Below are 9,597 nucleotides of genomic sequence, written 5' to 3' on the forward strand. Positions count from 1 at the left end.
GGACTTATATTTTGCTGATAAGTTATGTCACCCAGTTAGTTTCATGGAACATGCAAAGAGGTATTCTTTCAGGTACATCTTAGTTGTGATAACTTGTTTAGCATACTCAAAAGATTTCTAAATGGACTCTACATGCTATGTTGTATAAGCGCCGGTTACACAAGGCAGTTACAAAGGGACAACAATGTGGAAAATCAAGATGTTACTCTTGGTTTCATTGAACCTTCTATTGACACATGTTTCAGTCATGAACAGTCGGATGCATGAAGGATGCCACCATGGAAAACATTAGTGTCACTTATAAAGATATCACCACTTTTGTTTTTGAGGGAAAAAATGCTTCTCCAAGGGGGGAGTAATCTAATGCCAAGGGAAAATCCAAAGGAGGTCATGGACCGGGCTCTGCTACGGGCCAGCTGCCAACAAAGATGTGATCCTAGGGGCAAGGCCTATAAAGGGAGGCTGGGTGGAGGATCAAGTACGGAAGCTTCGTCAATCTCACACATGCATTATGGGGGGGCTCACTCTTGGAGGCATTCAAAAGAATCATCCAAAGAGGGACCCCACAAGGACTTTGTGGAGTGGAAAAAGACAATAGATTTTGCAAACTTTTTAAAGACCACTTGCTCTCTGAATATCAAAAGGTGATAAATACAAGAATTGTAGCTCATGAGCTGAACTTTTTTCTCAAATGTTTACATATTTTTTTGACCTATGAGCTGTGAGATGTGATTTAATTGGTGGAGCCCAGTCTGCCCATGCCATGCAACCACACTCCCTCTTCCACTTTATCATTTTCGTCTTTCACACAAACTTCTCCGCTACTCATCCCCATCTCTCTCACCTCTCCTCTCTGCACCCTAATCACCTTCTCCTCAACCTTGAAGAATAAGAGAAACCATGGTGAACTCATGCCTCCTACACACACTTCCATTCCAAAATTGACCACCTAGTCTCATTTTTTCTCCTCCAAATTACCTATATCTATAAAATAAACCACAAAATTTAGCCTCTTCTATTGAAGAACAGCATCAGGGGGATTGAGTACTCCACTTCAATTAGCTTGGCTCCCAAGTAACGCCAAGATTGGAAAAAAAACGTGTTGTCAAAGCTAGTGGACCGTCAACAAGCGCCAAAATTGGCCCTACTCAAGACACTTGGAGCATCAACATTGTAAGAAATCCATATTTTCCTACCTCTTAAGAATTTCTCTTTCTTATTTGTATCCTACATGGATACTCCCATTGTAAATATTCAGATCTATTTGTAAATTAATAAAACTATTCTCTACTAAAATCTACTAGCACTAACCCACTATGAAAAGTCCTATCACCTCCATTTCTCTCCTCTCCTTTTAATCATCTATCCCCACCAACTTCTTAATAATTCCAAGAGAAAAATAGAAAAAAAAAGATAATATAACCCACCCATGGTTAGAGGAGTAACCCTAGCCCTCAAAAATGCTATAAAAGGAGGGTGTAGCTAGCACAAAAGGAAAAATTTCATAAGCAAGAGCACCAGGCTATAGCTTTAGAAGCCAAGCTCAATATCTTGACAAGGATCTCTTGAGTGAAATCTCATTGTCTTATGCGCATGCATGTGTTGTATGAGGGGTGATAGCAAGCGAGTTCTATGTCATTTTAAGAGAGAGTGATTATTCAATCGAGAGTAGGAAGCCCATATTTCTCCTACAAGTGTCATCCCAACATTTTATTGAATCAAGGAGGTGGAATTGGACTAAGAATAGCTACTTTGTCTCTTTTGTAGCATGAAGTTATGGAAAACAATAATTTTCAAGTTTTTTGGTGTTTTATTTAAGTTCTTAATAGCTTGTCCTCGGGTGTTGTTATTGATTTAGCCATAAATCCCACATGCTGTAAGAGGGAAATAGGGTGGAGAGGACTCTCTTGCTTAAGACAGTGTTTGGGGTGGCTTGCTTGTGATGTGTTGTGGTATACTTTAGTGAAGCTATGTTGAACAAACGTTCATCTCACTTTGATTGGTCGTGACTAATTTGTAAGAAGGTATTAGTGCAACAAGCACCCTCTTTCCACTTGTCTCTCTCGTTCTTACATGTATATATGTGTTTGCTTGATCATTGTCGATACATTTCAAAGCAGCCTGAGCTCTCTCTCTCTCTCTCTCTCTCTCTCTCTCTCTCTCTCTCTCTCTCTCTCTCTCCATCTATCTATCTATCTATCTATGTCTCTCTCTACGCATCCTAGTTCGTATCCAAAACTAGGTGGTGCCCCAGATTTGTGTAGGGTTAGGTTGCAGGTTTGTGTGTGTGTGTGTGTGTGTGTGTGTTTGTTTCTTTTTCAACCCCAACCCAATTGAATAGCATGGGAGCCTAGAAGGGTCCTTAGTGGCCACTCTTCTTTTATTGCCCGCCTCAGATTGGTTCCCCCATTGAGAAAAAACTTGTGTATGTTTTTGTGTAGGATCAAACTTTAGAATAGTAGAGTAGTTTGCATGAATCACAAGAATTTGTATGATCCTTTAATTCCCATTTCAAGGAAAAAGGTACACATAATTGTTAGTACTAAGTTTCAATTGCAGCGTGTGGTTCATAGAATTTTAGGTTCTATTAGGTTAGCCAAAATAAACACTTCGGTAAATCCTTATATTTTGCCTCTCATTAGGTACAATCGTAGTTTGGATGTATATATATTTGTTCTATTTTAAGAATTAGCTTATGTATAGAGTATGGATAATGGCCCATAATTTTTTTCCTTTTTACTTCACACCACCTATTAGGATAAATGTTGCACTCAGTAGAAAGATACATTTTCAGCAACATATGGTATTTATTTTTGGGACTAAAAGAACAAGAGAAATTCTTGCATATCCACAATCTGTCATTCTAGCTCTCATCAACTACCACACTTCTTTTGATGTATATGTATTCATTTTATTTTAAAATGAAGTGTAGCCGAACAAAATAGTGTGTATGTTTGGTTTTTTTTGTCCAAGTTTGTTACAAAAAACAAAAATCGATCATTTGTTCTAACAAGGAATGTGTGTGCAATGATAGCTCAATTCTTAGAGACCGAGCCCTATTACCGATTGAGTTGCAGGAGCAGGTAGTAAATCATTGTTAGCATACAAACAAGAAGGAAAATGAATGCCTCTATAGCCTTGCACAAGCCACATCATCGGAATGAAGAACTATTGCACCATCGAAAACACCTCTCGTAAATACCTATAGAGATTTATGAGAAACCCTCCAAGCCTTGAACACACTCAAAATCAAGAGAAATAGAGGACATCATGACAAAGCTCGTCTTGTAAAGATGTCCATAGAGTATCCATAGGCAAAAAATAGATGAGAATTGAAGAATTTATGACCACTGGAACATGGAGGTGTCCTTTCTCTTACTCAAAAATGATCTCTTTGGAGGTTGTACATGTGTTGCATCTATTAAAAACGGGGCTTCTTTATCATTTATTTCCAAGAATTTTCTCTTTATTCTTAGAGGACAAGGCTCTCTATCAAGGCATCTTTTAATTGGCTTATTAGGAATTTTGCGACAAAAATTGAGTTGTCGGTGACCCTTGGACCAAGGAATGGGGTGGGGGCAAGTGGCCGGGGACCAAAAACATTTTCTAGGCACCTGTTCACCTGGGTGTGAACTCCCACACCCCCTCTTACCCATGAGCCCATGAGCCCCTCCATAGCCAAGCCTTGTGAGCTCCTTTCACTTGATACACCCATAATGGGCTCCCCCTTTAGGCTATATTCCCCCCATTCTCCACTTTTCCCTTCCCATGTGGGATAATCCCCCCACCACATGGCACTTCCTCCTCAATCTTCCCAACTCCCTTATGCCCAAAAATTTTCAGATTTTCCACAAAGTAGGAGCACTTCTCGAGCAAATTTCTCAAAGCATAACTTGCGGCTCCAGTATTTATTCAATCTATAACCATTAACATTTTTCAAGCGTTCCATATATTTATTCAATCTATAACCATTAACATGATCTTTATGTTGCGCACCACTCAAATCTTCCAACTGATATGTGCCATTATCAAACAGCTTGACAACAATAAAAGGACCTTCCCATATGATTTGAAACATTTTTGAAAGGTATAGTCCAATTTACTTTTGTATTGCAACACTAGATCACTCTTTTCAATTCCTTTATCCTTCACACATTCATTAGGTTTTAGCTGAGTTTGATAGCAGTTCTATAGGTCCATCATGTACAAGGCAACTCCAAATCCCAAGTCTTCCCATGTGTCTGGGTCATTTTTGTTAAGATCTTCACCAACTCTCCATGAACCTTTCATTGAGACCATTGCATTGTGGATAATAAGGAGAAATGTACCTATGTTGTATATTGAGCTCCCCTTGAAATCCTGATCCATTATCGGAAAGTGTCTCTAGGGGCACACCAAACTTTCATCATATATTCTCATAAACAAATTTCCCCATTTCTTTACTGGTAATCTGTTTGATAGCTTTGGCTTCTACCCATCATGATAAATAATCTACTGTTGTCAAGATGTAAGCATTTCTTTTGCTAGTCATAGGTAAGAGTCCAATACCATCAAGACCCCATTTTTCAAACACATCAAAAGCTAGAACTCTTTGTCACAGTTCGGGTTTCAAGATTCTCTTTACCATCTTCTAGCAAGGAAAACACGACTGGCACCAATGGTTAACATCCCATCGAATGCTTGGCCATACATAGCCTTCTTGCAAAATTTATGCAACATGATCTTCATGGCAAAATGGCCTCCACAAGATCCCTCATGATTTTCTTCCAAGACCTTGTAGATTTCCTCTTTCCAAGGCACACGATGCAAAACCAAATCACTTTCTTTCATGTACAACACATCATCAAGAATTTTGTATTTCCTGGCTTTCCTTATAAAAGCATACTTTTTGAAAGATGGTAAACCCTCAGGTAGGACACCTGTCAAAAAAAAATCCAACTCCTTTAAGCTATGATTTCACCTTGAAGCATAAATTCTTTAGTTTACAATTCTTATTCTTTCACCAACAAGACATCTCCTTTGATCTGTAAGAGTCTAATTCCCAGCTGTAAGAAAATGTGAAAACCACCTTCAAGAGCCATGTACTCTGCTTCATTGTCACTTTTTGCATCTGGTTTTAGTCCTTCTTTCCTTACAAGCTTTCCTTGTGCATCATAAATGACAATGCCTCCTGAAGCAGCATCATGACTTCTTGGATAAGAACCATCGAAGTATAACAGTGAAGCATCAGAAATGGCAAGAGTCTTGACTTTCTTCTTTTGCATCACCTCTTCTTTAACCAAAACAGGAGTGTCTTTTTAAGTGAGTAATTTGCTAGGGTAGCCGGAGTATTCTCTTCCACCAAAAAGGTGTTTCTGATATATTTGAATTATTGAAAAGCTAGGGAAGCATTGAATAATTGGTGAGAAAGGTGAATAACTTTTTTAGCAAGTAGTTTCTGAATCGTCTGCAAGCATAAACCATACTTGTCATCACCAATTCAATTTCAGAGAAATCTCTTTCATGAGGAGTCTTCACTCTGCTAGCATAATGAAGAGGCTTCATATACTAATATTCCTTCCCCTTTGGCAATAACATGGCCCCAATGGCATCATTTCCCACTAATGGGTTAACATAAAACTCCTTTGCCCAGTCAGGAGCTTGCATAATGGGTAGTGTACTTAAAACCTCTTTGAATCTGTCAAAAACATTGTCACAATCATGAGACCACTTCAAGGGGTCATTCTTTACTATTTTTTCAGTAGATTTAGTAGCTGTGATTGTCAAAGGTATGAAACGAGACAGATATTAACTTTCTCTATGAAAGTGGACAACTGTGTGGTATCTTTTGGGGATGATAGCAACAACAAAGATTTCACTTTCTCTAGATCTGCTTCAATCGCACAAGCCTCACCCTTGGCTAAGCCAAATGAATTTTTTTGTGGTTTAACTGGTCCCCACATTCATCATACCTTGCAAAATTCATTTCAAGATTTTGAACATGCTCTTTCCTTGAGATGTATACACAAAAATCATCTATAAATCCTTTGACAAACTTCCTAAGGAACGGGGTAAGGACACAATATACTTTTCTTTCAAAAGAAACGGGCCCATTTCTCAACCCAAAAGGAAGGCAGAAAAAGCAGAAACAACCCCATGGCGTGATAAAAATAGTCTTTTTTTTAACTTTAGGAGCAAGGATAAGGTGAAAATATCCTAAAATAACCATCACAGACACTGTATCTTTCAAAGCCAGTCACCGCATCTAAAAGTTGATCAATGAAAGGCAAAGGTAAGGATCTTTCTTGGTCGCTGCATTTAATGTCTTATAATCAACACAAACTCTCCAATGCCGATCTTTCTTTGGAGTGACCATTACAGAGCTCACCCATTTATCATTATCAACTACCACAATGAACCCTACATCAAGAATCTTATCCACTTATTACTTTAAAGCATTCATTTTCTCCTTGCCATTCTTCTTAATTTTTGTTGTATTGGCTTTCCCCTTCAACTAGTTTGATCTTCACAAGATCCCCAAAAAAACCCCTTATTCTTGATATGAAGTGATGAAAAGAATTGGGAATTTGTTCAACATTGCTAAGTACTCCCTTCTTTCTCCTTCCGTCAAATCAGTACTCCCTTCTTTCTCCTTCTGTCAAATCAGTACTCCCTTCTTTCTCCTTGCGTCAAATCACTACTCAGCATATTTTGAATCAACTCTTTCTTCACTGGAAATTCCTGTTTAGGCTACATCAACTCTTCAAATTTCTCTAAATGTCTTGAAGAGTTTATATTTCTTGACACTTGCAATATTTCACCCACTTCTCCCTTTTCCTCGTCCAACAACAAGAATGACATTTCACCCTCGTAACTAGAACTAGAACTACTTTCTAAATCTTCAGAACTATCTTCACTGGTAACCTCAGACTCATCATTCACATCCTCTAGTGCCATAGGTTGCTTGATAGTCATATCAAACACCCTCTTTTCACCCTTCCTGCTATACACATAGCTTGTGCCCTTGCCCCAATCTTGCACATCACTAGCATCTCTCAACCAAGGTCGTCCCAAAATGAGAGGGAAAGCTCCCAAGCGAGTTGCCATAGCATGAAAGTTTACGATAACCTTCACGTTAAAGACTTTAACTTCCAAATTCATAATCATTCCCAAACCCTTCACTTTGACATGATTTTCTAATCCAAAACCCGGAGCTTTTGCATGTAATGAGACCTAGTCTCTTGACGCATGACTGTGTGATCACACAAACTTGAGCACCTCTATCAATGTAGGCCTCTGTCATGCCCACACCTTTGTGCCAAGCATTCACCACAAGACAAATGTTGGGTAACTTTCCCACATCCAACACTCTGACTAGTTCAAGATTCGGCTCTTTCTCTGGATTCACTAATGACTTTCACTGCCTCTTGAGCTTGGGCACCATATTCATCAACTGTCCTGAAGTACAATCTACTTTCCTCCCAATCAGGTATTCCTTTAAATTGTAAGATGTTTGACATTCTCTCAAAGGTAAATCTGCCACTTAAAATTGTCTACGAGGTCTTCTCTTCCTCTTGGCTTTTGAATCTTCACCCTCTTTCTCTTTCCCTTTATTTTTGCTAGGACCACGAGCGGCACAGCCTTCCCTCTCTACCGGCAGCATTTAAGCCAAATGAGATAGGGTGTGTGGATCCATCTATAGTCGAACCAATGGTAATATTCAGTGTACCTCATGTGCCTTGGAATCTACAACCAATTCCAGTGCCAAAAGCACTCTTGCCAAAGCTTATAGATTTACTCAATGAAAAGAGAAATATGGGGATTTTGGAACCTTCCTGTGCCCCTTACTCAAGCATGTGGTTCACTGTACCAAAGAAAAATTGAGCTCTACGCTTCATTCATGTAGCATGTCAACAAAGTCACAATCAAGAATATGGGTATAGGGCAAATTGTAGATGAGTTTGCAGAAGCATTTGCAAGAATGGCAATATATTCTATGGGGGATTTGTCCTCAGGTTATGATCCGTTCCAACCTGTAATGGAAAGCAGGGACTTCAAGACTACCATGAGAACACCCTTGGGTTTGGTAAGGATGTGCACCTTACCGCAGGGAGAACCCAAATCAATTGCGTGCATGATGAATGGTATGAACAAAGTCCTACATGACTTCATACCTCAAATTAAAATTCCTTTTCTTGATGAGGTGCCAATCAAAGGATGTGACTTAGCTGAAAAAGATGAGGATCTAAATTTGAGGGAGTGCCGTAAATATGTGGCAAACCACATCAATGATTGTGACAAAATTTTAACAAGGCTAGAAGAATTGAATGTTACATTATCTGGGCAAAACTCAGTGTTTGGGGTTGAGGAAATATTGATAGTGGGACGTCTTTGTATCTTTGTAATCCTCATGGACACCAGTGTTGTCCAACTAGACTGGATGCAATATAGAGGATGAACAAATTATGTGTAAATATCACTGAGGTGAGAAGGTTTCTAGGTGAATGTGTCTTCTATCTCATATGGATTCCACATTATGCACATGTCGCAGATCCTCTTTATCAATTGCTAAGAACTAACCAAAGGTTTAAATGGAATGATGTATATGTAAAAGCTATGAGAAAGTTGAAGCAATTGTTGTTGTCTTCACCAACTTTGAGGAAGATTGACTATGAGTGTGGAAGATTGGTGATTGTGACAGTGAACACTAGTCCAACGGGGATTGTATGGGCATAGGACAAGATGATGAAGAGAAACACAGGTATGTGGTGAGAACTGGGGCCAAGGTTCTAAGATCTTGCCAAAGAGTATATCTGCAGGTAAAAAGGGAGTTATGGGCGGTGGTTTACAACATTGAAGTATGACAAAGAGTACTTCATTGGAGAATCTGTAGTTGCAAGGCTACATGATACCATCAAAAAGGGTTGGGTTTTGATTGAAAGTTGTGCTTCCATGAGAGTTAAAGTTTCATGGTTGAAGGTTTAGTGTTCTTAATTGATCTTTGTAAGTATAACGGGACGGGAATTGTTGAACCCTTCATCAAGAACTTGCCTACAAAAACAAGAAAATCCCAAGCATAGTAGGGGAGAGGGTTTGTGACTATCCTGTCACTCACGCTTGTAGTTTTTGTTTCATATTTAGAAAGATGTTTGGTGATTTTCCACAAACACTTCTTCACAAAGTGTTTGTGACTCTCATCACGAACTCTCATAGCCAGAGGTTTTGCACCTTTTGAGCTAGACTGCACACATTCCAATAGCATTATCCTTATAATGCCCTTATCAAAGAAGGGTTGGCAAAGGAAGTTGAAGTATCTCCATGGATTCACAGAGACTATATCCCCATACTTGCACTCACTTTCTCGAAATGAACTTAATGCATGTCGTTCTGGTGGATGATGGCCAAATATTTTAGTTTTATTAGTGGTTGATCACATAATCATTTTGTCATCATTATCATGTTTGATTTTTTCATCCACAATGGGTGGCGGGATGTGTGCTGCTACATGCCAAAGATGGCAACAACTATATTGGACATTAGACATGTTGAGGGAGGAAAGTATCAGCATGGTTCATCCTCACTTCACTTTTTATTACCTAGTTCTAGAAAATAAAACTA

Source organism: Adiantum capillus-veneris, chromosome 12 (genome assembly GCF_014529385.1).
Source record: "Adiantum capillus-veneris isolate H3 chromosome 12, ASM1452938v2, whole genome shotgun sequence".
Taxonomy (NCBI): Eukaryota; Viridiplantae; Streptophyta; class Polypodiopsida; order Polypodiales; family Pteridaceae; genus Adiantum; species Adiantum capillus-veneris.